The 17,759-nt window shown below is 40.6% G+C and overlaps 1 protein-coding gene across 1 annotated transcript in view; it reads left to right on the forward strand.

Annotated features, from left to right (window-relative positions):
* Macrod2 (mono-ADP ribosylhydrolase 2) overlaps window positions 1-17,759 on the forward strand; it is a 2,209,545-nt gene that overhangs the window by 272,480 nt on the left and 1,919,306 nt on the right. The gene's annotated exons all lie outside the window — the stretch shown is intronic.

Genomic DNA, 17,759 nt, shown 5'->3' on the forward strand with positions numbered 1-17,759 from the left:
CCATTTGGTTTGTAGGCAGCAACTCTGGAATCTCTGCGCTCCCTAAAGTTTACTACTACAAGGTGGTGGTAGCACATCCAGAGAAACACAAGCATGCTAGAAGGATAGTTATAAGATCACAATAGAGAAACTGGTGTCTGAGGCCCAAGTCATCTACATTGGAAGTAAGTTAATGAAAGTCAGATTATTTTTATTACATTATAATCATATTATAACTGTGGAGAATGGAGGATGGCAATCCCAACTAATATTTATTTGGCAAATGAAGAGAAAGCAGGGTCAAATGGTGATTTACTTAAGGAGAACAATAAAGATTATTGAAGAAAGCAGTCTTATTGGAAAGTAGAAAGGTTTTTTCCATATTCATTTTAACATAATGAAGGATGTTTCATGTACTACTAGAGAGACCGCCTACGTGTGTACCTCTACCTTAGAACTAGGTAGACACAATCACTCATACTTCTTCTCTGAAATTAAAAAGGTTGAGACTATCCAGAATCTCTTTTTATGGTTTTTGCTGCCCTGAGCCTGGCTTCAGTCATCAATACCTTAAAATATCTGTTAGAGATAGTTCTTCCGGGATTAAATTATTTTAGTTTGAGTACATGAATAAATATTGACAGTTGCAAGACACTGAGACTTCTCTGCTTAATTAATAGGATTTTAAGACCTTAATTTCCAGGTATAATTTTATCATCAGTTTTCTGTTATTTGGACTTGTGAGTTTTCCCCTAAGTGACGAATCTTGTTTCTATATTTACCCAAAATAGCAATTTCCTTTAGCTTCCTTATTTGCTTGATTCTTACAAGTTCAGAACTTTATCCTCTCTAAGAAATTTTCTGTTTGTCTCTAAAGGCTGGTTGTCTGTCTTAGGAGCATGCAGGGTTTTTTTGTTTTTGTTTTTGTTTTTTTTTTTTGTTAGTTTCATTTAACTTTTAACCTGTGTTTGGCAATGGTTTGACCTTTAGGATTCCCCTCCAAGCATGAGTGGAAGGTGACCCCTTGGTAAGAGATGTTCTGACACCTATTGTTCTATGATTGCTCTCTAGCTGACTTCTGAGGAATGGCCCCCTGAATGAAAGTGGACTTTAGCATTTTAACTTCTATTGAGAAGACAGTTTCTTAGAGAAGTTCAGTAGTGCAAGTTAAACTGAGCAGTGGCTGCTTGATTTTTGATGGAAAAAGTAGGAGTAACTGATAATCTCTCCGGAAAGGACAGGAGTGCTTTCAGTTACTGAAAATCAAACACCTGGATTAAATTATTTTTTTGAAATAATTCTTTCTAGAAGCAATTTTCAGATGAGAGTTGATTCTATTTAAAAGGGAAAATTTTGCCTGACCAAATTCCTGTGGGCTTATATCCATATTTAATCAGTTCTGTCTCCATTCAGCTGCCTGAAAGCCTTCAACGTAAAAGAGAGATAAATGGGAAGTTTGGGTCACAGGTATCTTAAAGGCAAGCTGGCTGGCTGGCCTGGGAGAGAGGTGCTTGCCTGAGGATGCCATTCACTATATGACCTCATGTAACCTGCTCTTTGCTTTGGTTTCATTCCATGGGAAATAAAGGCAGCAAGAATTTATTGAATGCCAGCTATGTATTCTGCCCCGCCTCCAAGCTGTGAATTAAAAATGTATCATGCGCAAGAAATTATGAAAAGCATAATCTATCCTAAAGGTACTAACAAGAGGCAAATCCTAAAAGAACCTTCCCCATCTTATTTCCTTTTACATATATTTCCTTTATATATATATATATATATTCCTTTTATAGAAAATTAAATTACATTTATCTGTTTATATGTGTGGGTTCCAAAATACCCACACGTCATGATGTAAGTGTGGAGGTCAGATGATAACTTACAGGAATAGGTTTTCTTCCACCATGTGGGTGCCAGAGTCCAAATTCAAGTCTTCATGCTTAGCACTCTGCTTAGCACTCTCAGAGGCACTGTTTGGTTTTGGACCCAGGACAAGGGACTGAGGTACACGTTTTACACATCAAAGCAGTCCCAGCGTTCCTTAGTCCTACCTAGCATACCCTGCCCCCAACCCTGAGCATTGCAGCTGGCCTGCCCTTCCCCAGAGGCTCTCCCTCTCTCTCTCTCTCTCTCTCTCTCTCTCTCTCTCTCTCTCTCTCCCTCTCTCTCTCTCTCTCTCTGTCTCTCTCTCTCCCTCTCCTCCCTCCCCCCCTCTCTCCTCCTTCCGTCCCTCCCTCCTCTGCTCCCCCCTCCTTCTTCTTCTCCTCTTTGTGAATTCGTGAGCCTTTTCTCTCTTTCTCCCAGCTCCCATTCCCTTCTCTCGCCCCATGGTGACTGGTGTCTTCCCTGGCTTCTGTCCTTGGAGCCAGTAAACTCACCTGAGAGCAGCTTCCCAACAAACCTGAATTTAATGTAATCTAATGCGGCTTAAATCGGCTTATATCACCAGTGGAGAAATAACCTATCAGGTACCAGTCATAAATACTCGGGGTTTCGAGAGGAGGTGGGTGGAGGCTCCACCTCTTGCTATCATTAGACCCTTGAAACTCTGTTACGCAGGTAAGCCTACTGAACGCGTACTCTTTGCAGACTCCTAGCAAGGCTGAAATGCCACAGGTTGCTTCAGGTTGCTTTCCTACTATGTACTCTGAAAGAGACCACCAGAAAGGATGGGTGTCCTAGTTGAAGGCAGGGAGACGGGCAGTTTTCTTTATGATACCCACTAGGCTGCTATGTGAAGCAGGGGACTGTAGTCTCACAGCAGGAAGGACTCTGTGTGTGTGTGGTGAGGAGGGCAGCCCGTCTCAGCATATGGCCTTCAGAGTCTTCCGTCTATCTGGATGCTCTCTAGGTCTTTGCCACACCACCATAGACAAATCACTTAGTATTTCTGAGTCTTTAGCTTGGAGCCTGACTGCTTTTACTAAGATGGGGTCATGCGGGTGTGTGGGAATAGCAGTATTATTCAATGGTGTTAGAAGAGGGTCGATAACATGGTTCTCTCGACTTCTTTTTGCAGTTGTTCTGAAGGCAGGAGATGGGAGTGCATGGAGAACAGGAGACTGTCCTACCTGATTCCTGTCTTCCTGTATCACATGGCTTTCTGTTCCCATGTTAAATTCCGATTGAGCCCTAGAAGACTTTGAGGGTGAAAGACTATTTATTGTCACTTTCCACTTCCTTGTGTTTTGTAAGATGTCCACAACTCTAACATTGTCACTGAGAAAATGTCTTTCAGAAAGGAAACAACCAGCTTAGGAATGGACCACTTTGATAACATCCTAGGTTTAGAGCCGAGAGATGGTTGAAACTTGTCCCACCACAGCGAGTTTGTGCTACCTGACACCTCTGCTTGTGAGAAGAGGTGTTCCCTTGTCAAAATTAGGGGACATAAGGTTTGGACCCAGGTTTTCCAGGCTCCGTCATTTTCTTGTGTATCAGGTAGAAAAATGAAACCCTGCAGATGGACTTTAAGCTCCAGGTAAAGCCACAATCACTAGTGATTACCTAACATCCCAGTCTCCTAACTTGCCTATGTGTAGGCTGTCTCATTCATCTTTATCAACACGAAGTGACTACCTTGTAAAAGACACTGCTAATATAGATGACCCCGGACCACGCCCTCCTGTGAGGTTTTGAGATTAAATCTTAGGGCACATCAAAGTTTATTTAAGTTGGAAACACTGCTGATGATCCCTTGTCCCTAGGGAGACTACTGATGAGAATACAAACTCTTCCCAGCTGAGGAGGAAGAAAAGGTAGCTGTGGCTTTGGTATGTTAAACATCTAGAACTGCTGTCAGCAGAGACTGCATAGCAAGGCACTGAAAGTCTGAGCTGCACTATGATCCACGGTTGGGATGGACAGGTTCCTGTGAGAACTTCAAACATAGCTTAGTAGAAGCCTCCTGTCAGCATGGACGCAGTTCTGGCCTTTTCAGTATCGTACACCAGCACCTCGGGAGCCCTGGCTTTCCTCTTAGGTGGCACCAGGTGTACATCCTTCATCTCCCCCCGCCCCACCCCACTAGCACAGTGATTCAGGGAAGGGAAGGCTCTTCCGAGAAGCTCCTGCACTCATTTATTTAAACTGGGATAGAGTCTCATTCCAGAAGCTGCTGTCTAAGAATGGAGCAGTAAGTTGCTGAACCACTGCCCCATAGGAGCTGTACTTAAAGTGGCTCCTTCTTACAAACAGACTGGCACATGCCGAGGAGAACGGCCTTTCATTTAGAGAATGAAGCAAGAGATGTTAGAAATCCTCATTTTCAGGCAATTTGGTGTACTGAAACTTGTATGTATTTTATAAATTTATAGACTTGAAGCTTCTCTCTCTCTCTCTCTCTCTCTCTCTCTCTCTCTCTCTCTCTCTCTCTCTCTCTCCTTTCTTTCTTCTAAAGTTTCTTTTAAAGTTGCCAAAACATCTTTGAAAGATTTTTCTGTCTGTGGACCCGTGAGTCTAGCCCATTTTTCCCCCTGTCAACAGGTAGAGATGCATGCCAGGACACATCAGTCCTGCATCTAAGCATGAGCCTATTCGATGTTAATAAAATAAGGAGTGCACATTCAGCTATCTGGAATTCTGTGAAGCCAGGCCAGATGCTTAATGCACCAGTTAGAAACTGTACCACATCTTTCTGAACAATTCCACAGAGTATTGGAGAAATAATTAGATTTTAGCAGGTCACAGATGCCATAGAATACTAAAAAGTGTTTTTAAATGCTCTATTAAACAGTTGTTTTGTTCTGTATTTGCCTTTCAGTCAACACTCCAAACATACCTTAAACACAATCATATCTCTCTTTTAACTGTATTTCTAAAACATTGCATTAGAGTGAGATCCATTATTACAGGACTTGAAGCAGAAATCGAAGCAGAACCAGTGTCTATTTCCCTGCTCACCTACCCACTCCTTGCTCTCTCTTCCCCAGCCGCCAAGTTAGAGAGCTGTGCTCCTGAGATCAGGAGAAAGATAAAGGAGGTGGGGCCGGAGAGTTAAAGAAATACTCAAAATGTTACTGATTGGCCCTAGCAAAGAAAGAAATAATTGTGATTCAGAACAGATCCCAAAGCGCGGGTTGGGAAGGGGTGAGGCAGTAGCCCTAGGGAGGGATGGGAAGCCTGAAGGACTTCATTTTTTCCTCTAATTTAGGGCCTTCCTGAATGGCTATGCAGATGGAGTGATGGGGGATTCCAGCTTTTGGGCAACCTGCCTTTGACCTCTTTTGATTCTCCCAGCACGATCCTTCCCGCTGTCATTTAAAATGGAGAAACAAAAACAAATAAACAAAAACCAAAGACTTTGAAATGAACCTTTAAGTCAGCAGAGACTGGGAGCAAGCTGGGCAGACTCGCCCTGTGCAGCTTCCCGTTTGGCCCTAGGACAAGTGGTTTAGCTACTGAGTGAGCCTCTGCTTCTCAGACACCCAGGCAGACCCCACGTACACTTGTTACAGACTTCCAAAAGCAAACCATTAAGGATTCACTGGTAGGCACTTGTACCCAGGCAGCTGGGATTGTCTAGATAGATGCTTTTCTTTTTGGTAGGAATGAGTGGGGCCTGGATTGTTTGAAAACACCCCACTGATGTTAAGTTGAACTATAAGTTTTAGCATTTTATCTTTGGGAATAGAATAATTTGAATAATGTTTCTGTTGGTTGTCTTGAATCTTCAGACGTGTAGAGAAAGGCTGGCTTTGAGACTTGATTACAAACCAAAGACCCAAATCTTCATCTCTGGCAGTGCTTGGTTTACTACGGTAATAGCTGATGTTGGGAGGCATGAAGACTAGGTATCATATTGGGAGGCATGAAGACTAGGTATCATACAAGTGGGCAACCTAAGTCCTGCAGCTATATACATCCAGCTTCTGCTGGTGGACCGAAGTCATCATAGCTTGCAAACCATCCCATTATTCCCCTATTTCTGACATTTTGGTGCTGATTTTATGAGTACAGCTTGGTAAGAAATTGTGAATTTTTCCCTTTCTATGAAAACTGGCTCTGTTGCTTCCCCAGTGCTTAAGACTGCCTCCTTTTAGAGATTATGACTTCCCTGCAGACAAATTCCTTAGGTTAAATCAACGTATTGTTGAAAGAAACACATTTGAAGTAGAATTAAGGACCATCTCTGCCCGCATCTATTTATAAATTGTGAAACCTCTCACTGGTGCTGTCTAGACAAAGCAGATTTACGTCAACAGTATTTTTCTTCTTTACAAACTGGTATGAGTTGAGTGTTCACAAAAACCTGAAAAGAGAAGGTGCTTCCAGCTCATTTGATTTCATGTAATTCAGTGTTCTTCAATGGCATCTATTTTAAATAACAGTAAACTAGGAATTAAGTCATATTACCATTGGGAATTTTCCTGTGATGTAGAAGCACTTCAGTATTTGAACACCATTCATGGCAGTCCTGTCACAAATTTATGAGATTTGTTTAGTTCATTTTGACATCATTAGTGCTCAACTTGAAAGCATTTTAAAATTTCCTAGATACCTTTTTAATTTCATTTTGACATTAAGTTGTATTAATGCTGCATATTTATGGATAGTTTTTAAGCTTCATGTGCTTATAAATTAAATTCCAGATTGACAAGTTTTAAGTGTACATATTGCCAAAATTCATTTATGCTTCTATGAATTTTTTCCTTACTTTAAAATATTTGAAAAATTTAGAATTGAAAACGCTACTTTTTAAACTTGTTCATTTTTATTTGGGAAAATTTCGAGGTACTTTCTCATGAGTTTTAAATTCCCATGTTTACACAGCAGAAACATGATTAACAGTCACGTTGAAGAGGTCATTTGTCTTCATGGGTGCTGGGAGACGAGGAACAGAATACAGTGGGAAGTGTTTACATGCTACTCTGCCTTCCTCTTTCTCCCCAGGGCAAGTGAGGATTCAGCTCAACAGATCACACCTTATTGTTGTCTTGTTGAGAATGAGGACAGGTCAGGTACTATATGCAAGCTGTAACTCTATTGCTCTGAATCCTAGGCTGACAGTATTATTTTTTGGATTCCTAAACTATTTTTAAAAGGAAGGTTTGTATATTCAAACTTTTTAGGTGTTCTATTTTATCTAGAACTTAAGGTGCTATGAAACTTCAGTTAGCATTACTCATCCCCAATAATTATGCAACATTGTTGCTATTTCCACTGCTATTGTCATCATGGCTACTATTTGTTCCTTACGAGCCATCTTTCTTATATTTCAGAGAAGTTAGAGGGAACTATTCTGCAATTTCTGTGCATTCAATAGAGTTTTCAAAGACAGCAGAACTATCCTTTCTGCTAGAAAGCAGGAATAAATTACTAGGAACCATAATACTTGTAAGGAACTTTTAATTAATCTTCGCATCTTCTTGGCCCTTTTTACTCAAACACTTGTTTTCTATAGAGAGATGTGGCTATTGCATTGATAGGAAATTATTTAGAAATTTAAGAGAGTGGCTTCCCTATATAACTCAGACTCAGGCCTGTGAGGTGGCTCAGTGGGTAAGGGCATGTGCCATTAAGCCTGACAGTTATGGTTTGATCTCCAGGACCCACACCTTGGAAGAAAACGGCAGACTCCTGTAAGTTGTCTTCTGATCACATTTAATTAAAATGAAAGGAAACTCAGACTTACTTTTATTGCTATTTGTATTTTAAAAGAATCTAAATACACCATAAAATATTACAATCTCACATATATTTGGGCAAAAGAAATGTTTAGGTGACCAAGATTCGGGTTAAGTAGCAAAAAGCGTAAGCACTACAAAATACGTATAACTGTCATCCCTCTCCTAGACCCTGTAGAGTTCCTAGACATTCATAGTCTACAATTTCTATTCTGGACCCCCCCATTCTCTTCATTTCTTGCTATGTGAGAGCTCTTTATTCTTAAGGAATAAAGATCTTAAGGAAGATCTCTGAGCAAAGAATAGCTACTTCCATCTCCATTCCGGAAGGAACCTCTATCCAGCTGATGGCAGTCTCTATGAAGTGTTATGTGGATGCTGACAATTACAGTAAAGCATCCGGTTTTTGTTTTTCTGGTTTTTTTTTTTTTTGGTTGCTAATATCTATAGTTCTAAGATGAACTATTCATACATAGATTGCTTGTGAGATTTCTTTTAATGTTTATAGTTTCTCTAACTCTCTAGCATTTTATTGGCTTAGACCAGTGACTCTCACCTTTTCTAACACTGTGACCCTTTAATACAGTTCCTCATGTTGTAGTGACCCTCAACCATAAAATTGTTTTCATCTCTTCTTCATAACTGGAATTTTGCTACTGAGCCAGTTCTCAGTTTCTAAGACCATCAGAAATATGTGACTCTAAATATTTTTCTTTGGAATGGGTGGTGGATCTTGTCAAATTTCTTTCTGTCTTTCTGTCTTTCTTTCTTTCTTTCTCTCTTTCTCTCTTTCTTTCTTTCTTTCTTTCTTTCTCTTTCTTTCTCTCTTTCATTGGATATTTTATGTATTTACATTTTAAATGTTATCCCCTTTCCTGGGTCCCCCACTCTCCCATTCCTCTTCCCCCCTGCTTCTATGAGGCTGCTCCCCCTCCCACCCCCCCACTCCCACCTCAACACCCTGGCCTTCCCCTACACTGGAGAAACAAGCTTTCACAGGACCAAGGGCTTCTCCTACTATTGATGCTAGACAATGACATCCTCTGCTACATATGTGGCGGGAACAATAAGTCCCTCCATGTGTACTCTTTGGTTGGTGGTTTAGTCCCTGGGAGCTCTGGGGGATCTGGTTGGTTGATATTGTTGATCTTCCTATGGGGTTGCAAACCCCTTCAGTTCCTTCAGTTCTTTCTCTAACTCCTCCATTGGGGGTTCCTATGCTAAGTCCAATGGTTTGCTACAAGTATCCTCATCTGTATCAGTAAGGCTCTGGCACAGTCTCTCAGGTGACATCCACATCAGGCTCCTGTCAGCAAGCACTTCTTGGCAACAATAATAGTGACTGGGTTTGGTGGCTGCATATGGGATGGATCCCCAGATGGGGCAGTCTCTGGGTGGCCTTTCCTTCAGTCCCTGCTCCACTCTTCTTATTTCCTCCCGTGAATATATTATACCCCCTTCTAAGAAGGAAAAAAGCATCTACATTTTGGTCTTCCTTCTTCTTGAGCTTCATATGGTTTGTGAATTGTATCTTGGATATTCCAAGCTACTGGGCTAATATCCACTTATCAGTGAATGCATACCATGTATATTCTTTTGTGACTAGGTTACCTCACTCAGGATATTTTCTAATTCCATCCATTTGCCCAAGAATTTCATGACATCATTGTTTTTAATAGCTGAGTAGTACTCCATTGTGTAAATGTACCACATTTTATGTATCCATTCCTCTGTTGAAGGACATCTGGGTTCTTTCTAGCTTCTGGGTATTATAAATAAGGCTGTTATGAACATACTGGAGTATGTGTCCTATTGGTACAGAGACAGGCATGTAGATCAATAGAATGGAATTGAAGACCCAGAAATGAACCCACATACCTATGGTCACTTGATCTTTGACAAAGGAGCTAAAACCATCCAGTGGGAAAAAGACAGCATTTTTAACAAATGGTGCTGGTTCAACTGGAGGTCAGCATGTAGTAAGAATGCAAATTGATCCATTCTTACCTCCTTGTACAAAGCTCAAGTCCAAGTGTATCAAGGACCTCCACATAAAACCAAATACACTGAATCTAATAGAAGAGAAAGTGGGGAAGAGCCTTGAACTTGTGTACATAGGGGAAATTTTCCTTAACAGAACACCAATGACTTATGCTCTAAGATCAAGAATCAACAAATCTGACCTCACAAAATTACAAAGCTTCTGTAAGGCAAAGGACACTCTCAATAGGACAAAACAACAATCAACAGATTAGGAAAAGATCTTTACCAACCCTACATCCAACAGAGGACTAATATCCAATATAACAAAGAACTCAAGAAGTTAGTCTCCATGTAATCAAATAATCCTATTAAAATATGGTGTATAGGGGTTGGGGATTTAGCTCAGTGGTAGAGCGCTTGCCTAGGAAGCGCAAGGCCCTGGGTTCGGGTCCCCAGCTCTGAAAAAAAAAAAAGAACAAAAAAAAAAAAAAATGGTGTATAGAGCTAAACAAAGAATTCTCAACTGAGGAATATCAAATGGCTGAGAAGTACTAAAGAAATGTTCAATAGCCTTAGTCATCAGAGAAATGCAAATCAAAGCAACCCTGAGAGTCTACCTGACACTAGTCAGAATGGCTAAGATAAAAAACTCAGGTGACAACAGATGCTGGCGAGGATGTGGAGAAAGAGGAACACTCCTCCATTGTTGGTGGGATTTCAGACTGGTACAACCACTCTGGAAATCAGTCTGGCATTCCTCAGAAAACTGGACATTCCTGGGCATATACCCAAAAGATGCTCCAACATATAACAAGGACATATGCTTCACTTGTCATATTTCTTACTCTGAGAGTGTTCCACAGAAATTCATAGGAGAGAGAAATGGGCAGAGGGAGAGTGGGGAAGTGAAAGAGAGAAGATAGGAGAGGTGGGGAAGGGAGGGAGGGGAGGATATGACAAGATGGGAAGGAAGGGAAGGAAGGGAAGGGAAGAAGGGAAGGAAGGAAGGGAAGGGAAGGAAGGGAAGGAAAAGGGAAGGAAGGGAAGGAAGGAAGGGAAAAGGAAGGAAGGGAAGGGAAGGGAAGGAAGGAAGGAAGGAAGGAAGGGAAGGAAGAAGGGAAGGAAGGAAGGGAAGGAAGGGAAGGGAAGGAAGGGAAGGGAAGGGAAGGGAAGGGAAGGGAAGGGACTTTACCAAAGCCGTTTAGGTTTGATCTCCATTTCTTCTGTGTCTATTCTGGGCCAACTTTTCAACAAAAGTTCACTAACTGAGAAGCTCTGTGTCATAAGTCAGGTGATCAGTTGAGCTCAGGATTATCCAAAGACTTGATGACCAACTTTCTAATATTGTTTCATCCACTAAACATAGATTGTAGGCAGCCCCCCAAACCATCCCATAACATCTGGATAAACAGGCTCTTAAGGAATCACAGCAGTCTGCGGCTGAGATGTGACCAATGCACTCTGGGCTGCTTCAAACATTTGAAGTGAGATGGAAACAGCTTAGAAGGGAAATTCCTGTGTGATCAAAAAGAGAAAGTCAAAGATACCAGGACAGGAAGCAGTGTACTACTGTGTGGCCCACGGTTTGTAGCTGGTGTAGTCCTCACCAGTTACTCAGATGGCGAGTACAAGAAGGAAGAAAAGGAGAATCTCTGAAGAATGTTGACAGGTTCCCTTCACTTATGCTGGAAGTGTATTTTGGGGAGAGACTGATAAACTACAACAGTGAATGGGGAAGATGATTTAGAGATTTAGAGATAACAGGACAAGGCTTTCCATTATTGGTAATCATGTGATCGCAGTGTTAGAAAGCTGAGTAATCTTAACTCATCGATATTGGTGAAGAGGAGGACTCAGGCAACATTGGCTTGGAGATGTGCTCTTGTAGCTCATGTTCTTCTCAGGGAAAAAGTTAAGTCTTTTCCAAACCTGCTAGTTTCAAATTTACTGGAGATCTGGGATCCCCAAGTCATTAATCAGTTCTGCACCCAGGAATGTATGTCTCCACTGAGAAAGGGCCCGCTCTATCTGGAAAGGAGGCTCTTTGTTTTAGGAGAGAGAAAGCTGACACTTGTCAAGAGAGCCATCATTAAGCCTTGACTACTAACAGGAGTGTGCACATGAGGATAAGTCACAGCGAAATCATCTGTTGCTCCTAGAGTACAGGGCAGCTTCTGGTTTGTGTCCAGATTAACATCTAGTCTAACATTCCAGGGTCGGCAGAGTCAACAGAACTGGCAAAATGCAAAGTCAGACAAATGTATGCATCTTAGAACAAAGAATAAAAACCTACAACCTGAGGGTTCATCTCCATCTGTGTCAAAAAGTACGTGAGAGCAAATATTAGAAAGAAAGCTGTATTTATTGGGCATATACTAGCCTTTGAATACACCAGACCCCTGATATACATTTAGTTTGCTCTTGGCTCTTCTGAATTTCATTCTTTCCTTCGTTTTCTTTGCAGTGAAGCGAATCCTTTCATAGTAGGCAAAGGTTTCATTTTCCTTACTCACTATTTAAACAAAGGTGATTATCTATTAATTTCAAGGTTTGATTCTTTTCTTTCTTTTTTTTTTGGGTGGGGGATGGGATATTCCCTAAGTGTGGTTTTCCTTTCAATATCTGTAATAAAATTAAATCACATGTTTTAAGAGAGGAGGCATAATGCCTTAGATGTTTTCAAGAGCGATGAAGACTTTTTATTTTTAAACAACAATGAATTGATCCCTACTGTTTACATTGCACTTATTGCAGTCAACTCTATATTCACTCTGAACTTCACTAGCAAGTGTTGGTGCTGTGGTGGGAAATTGGAAAATCATGACCGTGATAAGAGACAGACAGATGTACTCTGAATTTCCACCATCTAGGCTCTTTTTACAACTTATCCCTGTATAACAAGTATTCAAGTATTTTAGTGTTGGTAATTATCCATAAGTTGAAGTTAATTCAAATTACCATTTCTTGATAACTAAATTATTCTTTAATGAACTGCAAGAATCTGTTCTTAGCAACATTCCTTCATAAATCTCTCACTGCAATAGTGAGAGTGGCTTGTATGTGTGAAAATTCAAGTTCTGGGCTTTTTAGGAGAACTTTTTAAATTTTATTTTTAAAAAAATCACTAATTGTCTGTTAGACGGTCTTAGTGTAGCTTTTTGCACATGAATGCAAGTGTCCATGAAGTGGTTGTCAGTCCCTTAGAGCTGGAGTCCACAGGGAGCTATAAGATGGCAGCATGGGTGTCAGGAACCTAACTCAGGTCCTCTCAACAGTAACCGATGCTTTCAATCACGGCCACGCCTCAGCACTCAAGGAATGGCAATTTGAAAAGAAGTATGTTGCAAAATTATTTTCTTTTTATTAGATTGCTTTTAACTGTAAGTGATAGATTATGGAGTTCAAATGAACTTAAATGGACAGATTTTACTTAAGGGCTGCTCTAGGTTTGGCTAATTCCCTGACTTAGTGGCTTAAGGAAAAGCAGTTTCCCCTGAAGAAATCACACACAAAACAATAGCCTAGGACATTGTGTCTCTGTGGTTTTTGAAGGGCAGGGAAACTGCCTGCTACCTTTGCTGACCTGACTTTCCTTCAAGTCTTCTGGCTTACACTGGATCAGACGGCAGCGCCCATACTTTATGAGTGGCTGGCAGAGGGGCCAGTCTCCCTGGAAGAATGTCAGCAACAGTCCTGGAGGAACAGGATACCTGGAAGGAGAAGGTGGAGAATGTGTGGGTAGTTAGTCATCCCTGATAATTCTTCAAAGTGGTTCCCAGGTACCCAGCAACAGGGCCGAGTTCTTACTTGCATGGTCTCTTGCTGAATTTGCTAATCTAATGAGCATAATGCATTTTGTTGTATGTTTGATGTCCTTCAGCTGAAATGCAATATGTATGTTTTTTGCTTCCTGAATTATTTGTATTTTTCTTGATAAAATTTAGCAGGTAATTATATATTCTGAATTAATAATTATCTGTGTATTTCTCTAGTGGCTTTGTCTACCAGTGTATGGTCTTTGTGCTTGCTTTATTTAAAAAAATACTTCTGGGGCTCAGATTTAGCTCATAATGCTTGTCTAGCATTTATAAAGTCACCAGTTTAATCCCTAACACTGGAGCAACAACAACAACAACAACAACAAAACAACAACAACCCTGTAATTCACATGCTTATGTTTGCTTCCTCTCCTTCTCAGGCATCATTTGTGATACCCAGATTATCCAGATAGTAAAGAATTCTCTTTCTAGTGAAAGGGAATCTTATAACAATAGTAACTTGTTACTGTGTTTTCATCCTTGCTAATGTACTTTCCCAGGGGCTCGTATTAGCTGTTACACAGCATTGACTGCCAAAGCAGAAACGGGCACTTTGTTGTCCAGGATGAATGTGATTTTCGGACATGTGACATGATGATACTTTTATGAATAAATGTTGGTATGGGAAAGTATACTAATTTATATAGCCATATATTAAGTTTATTGTTTTATATGTAAATATTTATTTAAATTTTATCTATTTCAATGTCTCATTTAATAAACAGAAGAAGTAAGACATTAATAAAAGCTCTGGGTGTGGCCTCCGTGGTCTGTAAGAATATAAGGAAACTTTTCTACCCCAATAGTTGAGAACAACTGCTGTGTATGAATACCAAAGTGTAATTCATAAATTCTTTTATTTAAACTTGTATGTTCAAAACTCAAAGGTTTCTTTAGTTGTCCTGGGGAAATTATGATTGAAAGACAATTATATTCCCATGTACATTTACACGTTTGTAAGGTAGAACCAAATCAAGGAATCTGACTTCTCTTTGCATTACCCACCTACTTCAGTCAGCCGTTGGCACACTGAGCACTGTAACAGAGCAGACATAACTGGAATTCTAGGTAGATCTAGATTTAGATCTCAGCAGGGACACTCATTCAGGATAGTCATTCAGTTTCTATATACCTCGTCGTCACGGAGTTTTGTTTTAGAATTTTTTCAAATCTAATTTTTAGTATTTTGTGCAATTTAAATATAAATGAGGGGCTACATAGATGCTGGTAGCATTGTCGTATTGTTTTATATCTTTACTATGTTCTTTTATATAAAACCCTGTGAGGCCATAGAGTCAGAAAAATGAAAGCGAATAGACCAGACTTACAACCTACCAAGTTACAGCGAGAACCTGTGGGAAAGATGTTCACTGGAAAGAAAATGGAAGCAATGCAAAACCCACCCGGAAGTTGCACTGTTACCTCTAGAGGTAATACTTTTGCTGCCATCTGTGTACTGAGAGGTTTTATCAGACATAGGAATGTGTTGGTTATAGAATCGGGAGGCTCCGGAATGTAAAAGTATGAGCTTTATGACTTCAATGATATTAAAAACAAAACTTTAATATGGAAAGAGCAGGAGATGCATCATATGTAGCAGGGCTTCATCTCTGAGCACTGCCATGGCTTTTTTCTATACTTTGCAATTTTTCATTAACAACTCTGTACTGTTTTCACTCTTAAAATTCTCACTTAAACAAATCTTTGGAAAAGATTGGATATTTTTCGTTATTGCCTTCAGGACGCCCAGGAAGGAAAGATCCCTTAAATGAAAGTAGGGGCTAGTCCAAGTGGAGGAGGGGGCACGTCTGATCGTAGGTCTTACTTACCAGGAAGAGCGGGATACAGGACTTCAAAAAACACCGTTTGGATCCATCTTTAGTGGACGGTGTGTCTGGCTGATCAATGTATGATAAGGGGCATATGTTAAGGGCACACACCTCGTTCACTGCAGATTTTCCACATGCTGAATTCATATGTGAAAGATTGCTTGATCAGTGAGTATCCTTGGCTGTGTCCATATGTAAGCCAGGAATAATAATGTTCTCTGTGCCATATGTTGTGAAGTTCTACTCTCAACAAACGGAGTTAATAGATTTAAAATTGTTATCGCAGTGTTGGCACATAATGATCTCTTACTGAAACTTCAGCTGTAGTGGATCTATTAAGAATGCCATCATTTGGGAGGCAGAACCAGGAGGATCATGAGTTCTAACTCAGTCAGCCTTGTAGAGACTGTCTCAGCAAATAACATAGAGTCAACAGCAAAAGAGTTTGTCTAGTGCCCCATGACAAACATGCTAAAATCAGTGTTCCCAAATAACAGTAATATCATATTCTGTTTCTGAGTCTCAGTTACAGTCCGTCTCTGCTCCACAGACTTTGGCTCAGAAGCAGCCCTTGCAGTGGTGGGGATGTGCTTCTGAACTTCTTCACTCTATGGCTGCTAAATTTTTTCTGGTTTCTCCTGGGAGCTGTGCTAGACTGTGCTAAGGGGTGTCTGTTCTTGTCCAGTTAGGTTTTCATTTTAGCACAGTGGCTGGGCTTCAAGTGCAAACATCTTAAAGGAGACCCAGCAGGATGCCTTACATTTTTATAACTTGTCCCTCAGTAGTGACTTAGTATCAAAGGAGAACTCATGGATATAAGCCTGTGTCTAATATAGAAGTCACATGGCAAGGCTAGCATAAAGGATTATTGCAGGCATGATTGAGAGACGCAGTTGCATGATAGCACTTAATTGACCTAAAGATAACACAATATTTTTGACATCCTCATTCATCAATTGCAGCAGTCCCAAGTTTTATATTAGAACTGTCATAATTTTGTAAAGAGATATAGATTATGGGAATTTTTTTTAACTTTTGCCATTTCCTTGCCTCTAACTCCTAATCTATACCACACTACCTCTTTCTGTCCCCCAATTTCATGTGCCCCCTTTAAATCCTTTGAGTCCATTCTGTGCTTCCAATATGCGCATGGGTGTAGGACCACCTACTGGAGCATGAGTGCCTGGGTGCCTGAAGAGAAGAGACTCTTCGTCACCCAGTAGCTATCTATTGTGAACAGCTGCTCAGCTAGGGGTGGGAGAGCTTCATGAACCCCTTACCCATTCATGCTGGGTTTTTGGCAGCTTGCTTTTGTATAGCTCTCATGCATGTAGTCACAGCTGCTGCTGTGTATGTGCATGGGCATTGACTTTGTCACATTTGGAAGATTGCTTTTTATATTTTCTATATCTTTGCTTTCTTTACTAAATGATCATTTATTAGTAGAAAAAAGTATCCTGTGAAAAGAAAAAAAAACAAACAAACCACAACTCTTTTTTTTTTTTCTTTTTTTTCCGGAGCTGGGGACTGAACCCAGGGCCTTGCGCTTGCTAGGCAAGCGCTCTACCACTGAGCTAAATCCCCAGCCCCACAAACCACAACTCTTATATGAAGAATATGCAGTCTCTGAGCACAGAAATTTTAAGTACAATTCCCTGAGTGTGAGATCCTGTTCTATTCTTTTCTCTCTTGGGTTGTGATCTTTACAATCCAAGAAAGAGAAGGAAGAAAGTAAGCGCATTATATTCACAAATACTTCTAGATTAAATGTGGGGGTTCCTTAGTGCCAGCCTCAGATGCCAAATGCAATAAATGAAATGCTGACCATCAGGGCCACCATCAGGGCCTGGTCTTTACTACTGTGATCGCAAGTCACTTCTGAGCCAGAGCTGGTGAGCCTGTTGTGAGTCTGGACAGAAAGTGAGCTCAGCTCTCCTGTCAAAAGAGGCAGATGCAGGGAAGTGTGCCTGCACATTTAATACTGATAAGACCCATGCAGATATCCTGGCCAATGAGGCAGACCTCTCCAGATTTGGAGAAATGACCAAAGAAGCTGTACCACCCCATCCCACCCCGCAAAAAGCTTTGGCGTTACCCTGATCTTGTGCAAAGCCATCTCTTTTGAATTAAACATGTCTTCTTCTGAAAGATGCCAGGCCTGGCCCTTTGGAACATTAACTTATCTTTGCAGCTGTAATTCATTTCTACCCTTCAAATGGAAACACTTCATTTTCAAAAGGAAAGAGCATTTCAGGTTTGATGTGAGAATAGAATGAAATATGGAAGCGAAGGATTAATTTCAAAGAGGAGGAGGGCTTTACAGCAGCTCAGTTCACCTTCAAGTGCACATGTTGCTTTGTAGATTGAGGATGCCGTGCCTCAAGTACCTGGTAGTGATGCAGGATGGAGTGTCATCTGATGACCCGAAGGAGTTAATGCAGCTTCTCAAGTATATTAATTTACTGCTGGGAGCAGTTTATAGGATAATAGCTTTTTTCTTTTTTCCATCAGTGTAACTTTCACTA

Source organism: Rattus rattus, chromosome 5 (genome assembly GCF_011064425.1).
Source record: "Rattus rattus isolate New Zealand chromosome 5, Rrattus_CSIRO_v1, whole genome shotgun sequence".
Lineage (NCBI taxonomy): Eukaryota > Metazoa > Chordata > Mammalia > Rodentia > Muridae > Rattus > Rattus rattus.